The 6,401-nt window shown below is 45.2% G+C and overlaps 1 protein-coding gene across 1 annotated transcript in view; it reads left to right on the top strand.

Moving 5' to 3' along the window:
- The first annotated feature begins 273 nt into the window (after positions 1-273).
- SH3D19 (SH3 domain containing 19) overlaps positions 274-6,401 on the top strand; it is a 140,594-nt gene continuing 134,466 nt past the window's right edge. The window contains 1 exon segment of the mRNA XM_045576724.1: positions 274-666. The gene's annotated coding sequence lies outside the window, so the exon portion shown is untranslated.

Raw genomic sequence — 6,401 nt, 5'->3', positions numbered from 1 at the left:
GGGCAGGTTCCTCCTCCTCCTCCTTCTCCTCCTTTTGTGTAAGTGTCAAGCAAATGGGTTTCCTGTTGACACCGGAATACTGTGAAAGGTCAGGAAGAGGCCAGGCCACCTCCCCCATACCCCCCCTGTTTATGGATTCTGCACGCGTTTGTTTGGGTCCAGCGAGCAGGTGGTTCCCAGCGTGTGCGCGGCTTGTGGGGCGTCCTCCGTGGCGGCGGGTAACCCCTCCCCGAGGAGGCGAGGCCCAGCCGGAGCCCGCCCCGGTCCCGGCTCCAAGTCCGAGGGGCGGAGAAGGGGAAGAGGAAGGGGGAAGAGAGTGGGAGAGCAGCGAAAGCTGGGAGACAGAGGCCGGGCGCGCTGCGAGGAGGAGGCGGGGAACCGGGGAGCCAGGATCGCGGCGCGGGTGCCCCGCCAGCTGCCCCGCCGGCTGCAGGTGGAGCCCGCAGCAGCGCCCGCCGATCCCGCAGCCCCAAGGCGCTGCCACTGCTTCCCCGGGGCCTCCTTCCAGGCCCCGAGGGAGCTGGCGAGGGGGCCCTCGGTGCTCGTCCCGCAGCTGCGCCCGGCGCCCCGCCTCGCCCATGGCTGAGGGCCGGCGGTGGGAGGACGAGGACGAAGAGCTGGGGCGCCGCGCCCGGGGCCGGGCGCTCGCGGGCCACCCGGCTGCAGGTGAGAGGCGGGAGGAGCGCACCCGAGGCGGGGGGCGAGGGGGTGGGGAAGGGGCGCGATCGGGGGAGAGCAGGGCCGAGGGCTGGGCACCCTGGGGCCGCTCAGGTCCTGCCCTGGAAGGCAGTAGCGGCTCCCCCACCAACGCACCCGCCTGGAGGGCACCCGCACTCTTGGAGATGAGAGAAGGAGGGAGAATGGCTTTTCCATCCCCATCCTCACTTTCGGGGCGGAGCCCGAGGAAATCCACACAGGTCTCTCTCTCTCTCTCTCTTTCTCTACCTGCCAGGGCCCGGGAGCCCAAACTACAAATTTTTCCATGCGCACGCGAAATCCTGGGGCTGGTGGCCCAGGGGATGAGTTCTCTCCTGGTGAGTCAGAGACCCGGTTCTGCCTGGGCTGCCGCCACCAGGTCGAACCGCGCGCGCTGGGCGTCTCGTCTGGTTTCGGTGTCTCTGAACTTCGGACCCGCGACTCCCCTCCGTGCCCCCACTGCCTGCGGAGCGCGCCGGTTTCCTGCGGGGCTTGCCTTAGAGTTGTGTTATGTTGTGAATGCTGCAGGATATGGCATTCCAGAAGGCGATCCATTTGGACCGAGAATCATTCCTGGGCCTGAAATTACTTTAAGAAAATATTTTATTGATTTTTCACAGAGAGGAAGAGAGAGGGATAGAGTTAGAAACATCGATGAGAATCATCGACCAGCCGCCTCCTGCACACCCCCCCACTGGGAATGTGCCCTCAACCAAGGTACGTGCCTTTGACCGGAATCGAACCCAGGACCTTTCAGTCCGCAGGCCGACGCTCTATCCTCTGAGCCAAACCGGTGCCGGCTGAAATTACTTTTTATTATTATTATTTTTTTTTTGGGGGGGGGTGCACAAAGGCGGCATGGATTCATAGTTTCGTGCCGAAGTGTAGGAGTACAGATCCACACCCCTTCTCTCTGCGGGGCCCCCCCCTCCCCCCCGCAGCTTTTCAGTCAGACATAATAGAGGGGAAATTCTTTGGCGTTTGGTTCCAACTGGATAAGCCAGTTATCTGAAAAGAGAGAACAGACCTAGGGGAATTGACTACAAAAGGGAGGTGCGAGAAAGGTGGAGAGGAGAACCTTCCTGAAAGCCTCTTTCTCAAGTCGTGGAGAAATTTAAGAGAAGTTGTACGTCTGTAGGGGAACAGACGGGAGATAGAGAATAGGATGAAAAGAAAGAATTTGAGTGTAGTATGAGGAAATGGTCAACTTCATACCCTTGGAAACTTAAAAATAATTCCGTAGGCCCATTACTAGGACTTTTTTTTTTTTTTAAATCAAAATAACCTATCAGACACCATCCGTTTGGAAAATGATAGTTTTGTTCAGTATAAATCCAGACCTCATGAAATAATGGAAAATAAGTAAATATTTTTTTATGCAGGAATACAGTTTGGAAATTTACAAAGGTGTACTCCTATTGGACAGTGTAGGCTACCGTGGAGTCCTATTGAGCTTCCCTCTCTCCAGGGTGGGACTGTGCTGAGAAGAGTTGTCTGTGTTGGAGGTCAGACTCCTATGATCCAGGTGTAGGCTTATCATTCAGGTGCAATATGTGTATTTATTTCAAGGCTAGTGGAAGTGGTGTTTTTGTAACTTGTTTTTACCAGTTCCTTCATTTCCCAAGGCTGATGGAGGCCTTTCTGAGTTCTGCGAGAGTATTTTGCTGAGACGCGACATGGTATACTTTTTCACTCAGAAATCGGTGTTTGTAGTTTCTCACCATTTAGCATGCCCTGTCTCCATTAAAGGGGGAAGGGAGAAGGTTCAGCTTGCAATTACCGGTTTGGGATATGTTATTTAATAGATTACATTTTCTGACAAGCTGTGCTCCTCCATCCCCTCACTAGTTACTATGTTTTTCAGGCACCATCGCATTCCTTACCAAGCTTGGGCATTTGTTCCCTATGTCTGTGCTACAAGTTCTCTAAGTGAGAGGATGAACTGACCCGGAGGCCTGCACTTTTTCTATTCTCATCACTCCCTTCTTCCCCCACCACTTTACAACCTAAAGATTATTTTCTTGGATCTCATGTAGCTTGACACCATAAATTTGGTGTTTAGAGGCCTGAAGGAGTCTGAACTCCTTCTCTCCCTGCTAGCGTTCGGTGTGGTGGTGGGAAGTGTATTTGGTCATTTTTTGCAATGTACATTCAGAATAGCATATAAAACTTACAAATTACAAAAGGTAGGGGTACCTCAGATATTGCAGGTTTGGTTCTACAACCGCAATAAAGGGAGTCGTATCTTTTTGCTGGTGGAGGGTCTTCCCTTCAATGCAACACCTGTGAAGCACAATAAAGTAAATGGAACTCAGTAAAACAATGTGCCTGTAAAGCCTGTAACCTGTGCTCAGGTCAAGAAGGAATATTGTCAGTAATCTAGAAGCAGACTCTGATCCCTGTCACTCCACTTTTTTGACTGTTGTGATATTTATTCCCTTGTTCTTCTGTATAGTTTTACCTTGTATGCATATGCACAACATATGCGCCTCTATACAATATTATTTCATTTTATCCATTTTACAAGTTCATGAGTGGAATATTCCTGTACCTATTCTTTAGTGTCATGCTTTTTTTTTTCACTCAAAATTATGTATGTAAAATTTGTTAAATGCAGTTAAATGCACATTGTTAAATGCAGTTGTAGTTCATTTTCGTTGTATATATACAGTATCACACTTTGGCCTGTCATGTTTTATTGATTTGTTGAAATTCTTTACACAGGAATCTCACCTTTATTATTATTACTATTATTATTATTATTATTGCATGTATTGTATTACTATAATAAATATCTTCCACTCTGTGGCTTATTCCTGAAATTTTTTTTAGGGTCTCTTTTGATGTAGAAGTCCTTAATTTTAATGTAGGTATATTTATGAATCTTTTTCTTCAGAGTGTCCCTCCTCTCCTCACTCTCCCTTTGTAATGCTTTCCCTACCCCTGGGTCATGAAGATATTCTCCTGTATCAGTGGCCAGCAAACTCATTAGTCAACAGAGCCAAATATCAACAGTACAACAATTGGAATTTCTTTTGAGAGCCAAATTTCTTAAACTCAAAACTATATAGGTAGGTACATTGCTGTTAAGTAGGGTACTCCTAAGCTGGTGTTTGCTAAAAACTCAAGGGGCCAAAGAGCCACGTGTGGCTCGTGAGCCGCTGTTTGCCGACCACTGTCCTGCATCTCTTGTATGTCTCCTACAAGTTTTGTACCTGTCTTTGGAGAGAGGTGTTGTAGCTTTCACCAGATTGGCAACCGGATGAGAACCTCTGACTGATCTACAGGGCAGGGAATATAAAATTCTAGATCCTCTCCTAATCACCCGGAAAGAGTGGTAGGCATTTAATAGAGTTTAATGAAAACTAAATACATTTAATCTTTCTATATGTTGATTTCTTCATAGTAAACTCTGGAAGGACTGATGTAACTTCCCTGATGTGTCCTAAGTAAATTAACTAATATTATCAGGATAAGGGCACAGAATAAAATCTGTTGTGTTTACCATGCACCACGTGCTTCTTCCATGTTGTAACCTGCTAGGTAGGTATTATTTTCTTCATTTTATAATTAAAAAGACCGAGGCTCAGAAATAGGTTTAAGCAACATCCCCAAGGTCCCTCAGCCAGTAAATGGCAGAATGAGAACTTGAATTCAGGTCTTTCCAACCTAAAAGTTCATGTTTTCCAAACTATCCTGCTGGGTGTTAATAATAGTCCATTGATATTAATGCCTCACACGTTTACACATGCCTGTTCCTTGTTCTATATTTAGAAATGCTTTGCATAGGTGTGTTTTTTCCTGCTTAGAAAGGGCTTTCATAGCCTCATTTAACTTGATTCTTAAAGACACTGAGAGGAAAAAGGACACATTTTATTACTCATTTCCGTGTTAAAGATGAGTAAATTGAGACTCAGAAGTGTTGAATACTTAATCTAAAATACCACAGTTAGGTGTAACTGCACCTAAGTTACCTCTATGGTGAGTTTCAAGTCATAAACTATAGTTTCTTTGAGTTGATTTATATAACATGTGGCTCAGAGAATTTGTGGCTCTAATAAGTTAGTTTTGAAAACTGCATTAATCCTTCTGGGTCGTCATCTTACTATTTTTGCTGTTAGAATTACAAAGTTGTCTAATTTATTTTGACAAAATTATTATAAGTACCATAGAAATTATAGATATACTAGAGGCCTAGTGCAGGAATTTGTGCATGGGTGAGGTCTGGCCGCCTGCCCCGATGGGGGTCAATCAGAGCCAGGCCGGCGGGGGGAGGAGGGGTGGAATAGGCCATGGGAGGTTAGCCACTGGCCCTGCCCCCAATCGTGGTGAGGGGGCCAATTGGGGCAGGGCCAGCCAGGGGGAGGGGCCTCAGGAGTTGGCCATTGCAGTGCTCGTCATCGTGATTGGTTGTTTTGGTCGTTCTGATTGCTTGGCACTTTATATATATATTTACACATTGTTTTATACATTAAAAATCCTGCACTCACTGAGTTCTTTTATCCCTATCAATATATGCAAAATGGTGTAGAAAATGCAGGAAATACAAACAGATATATAAAACAAGGAATTAGGAAAGGTAAGAATAAATAATACACTTAAAAAGAGATAAATAAGTATAAAAAGTAGTCCATCATGACTATCAACTGGGGTGTAGCATAAGAGAACCAGATTGCCTTGGTTCATTTCTTGGATCACCTCTTACTATGTGACCTTGGATACGTAACCTCTCTTCTCTGCTTCCATTCTTTATTTGTAAAAATGATATTAATAAAACCTGTTATGAAGGGTTTATAGATTAATCGAGTTAGTATACGTATTACCCTAAGGATATGATCAGGCACATAGTAAATACCTATAAAGTTACTAGAGGCTTGATGCACAAAATTTGTGCAAGAGTTGACTTTCATAGCCATAGCGGCTGCCTGGATCTGTCCCTCACAGCCACGGTGGCTGCCTCCATCCCAGGGCTGCAGCCTCGGCTTTGTCCAGTCTAATTAGCATAGTATGCTTTCATTATTATAGATTAGCACTTATTTATGTTGTTAACCTAAGGATAAAAGGCCAAAGTTGAGAGGTAATAGTATTTATTTGAGATCCCCCCAAAAATAGCTATTTGTGAAGCACTGATTCAGGCAGAAAAGCTAATAGTGTTTTGATTTTGAAGTGAAGGCAAGGAATTTTAGGAGAAAGGGAAGGGGGGATAATTACATGAATAGAAGGAAGGAATTCCTATAGGTGTTAAGTCAAAGAAGGAATTTCTATAGGTACAAATAAACGAAGTCATTCTTTAGCTATACATGGTGCTAATTGTAAAGAATGTCTTTAATTTTTAGTTTGGTAGTCAGAATGTCTGCTTTCCTGTTAGCTTTGCAAGCACTTCTTTGGGACACAATATTATTTTGGCCCCGTCCAGAGGTTCTTTTGCCCAGATTAAACATTCCAAAGGTTTGAGGAGGAAGACGTGCACGGCAGTTTCCTCTGGGAAGGCAGCTCCATTTTGAAGTGGCTCCATTTACATCATTTTTCACTTGTATATCAAGTTGAGGTGATCTGTGACTAAAACTCATTCTCACTAAAGTCTCCACAAGTACAAAAAGGATTAATATAAATTATTGTCCAAATTTGGAACTAGAAAGGAAGTTAGAATAGGAGAAGAATTTGGAAAAGCACTACACTAGGATAATCAAATAATCATGAGTTAA

This window comes from Pipistrellus kuhlii, unplaced genomic scaffold (assembly GCF_014108245.1).
Source record: "Pipistrellus kuhlii isolate mPipKuh1 unplaced genomic scaffold, mPipKuh1.p scaffold_m20_p_8, whole genome shotgun sequence".
Taxonomy (NCBI): Eukaryota; Metazoa; Chordata; class Mammalia; order Chiroptera; family Vespertilionidae; genus Pipistrellus; species Pipistrellus kuhlii.
The sequence above is the reverse complement of the archived record's forward strand: the minus strand, read 5'-3'. Positions and strand labels throughout refer to the sequence as shown.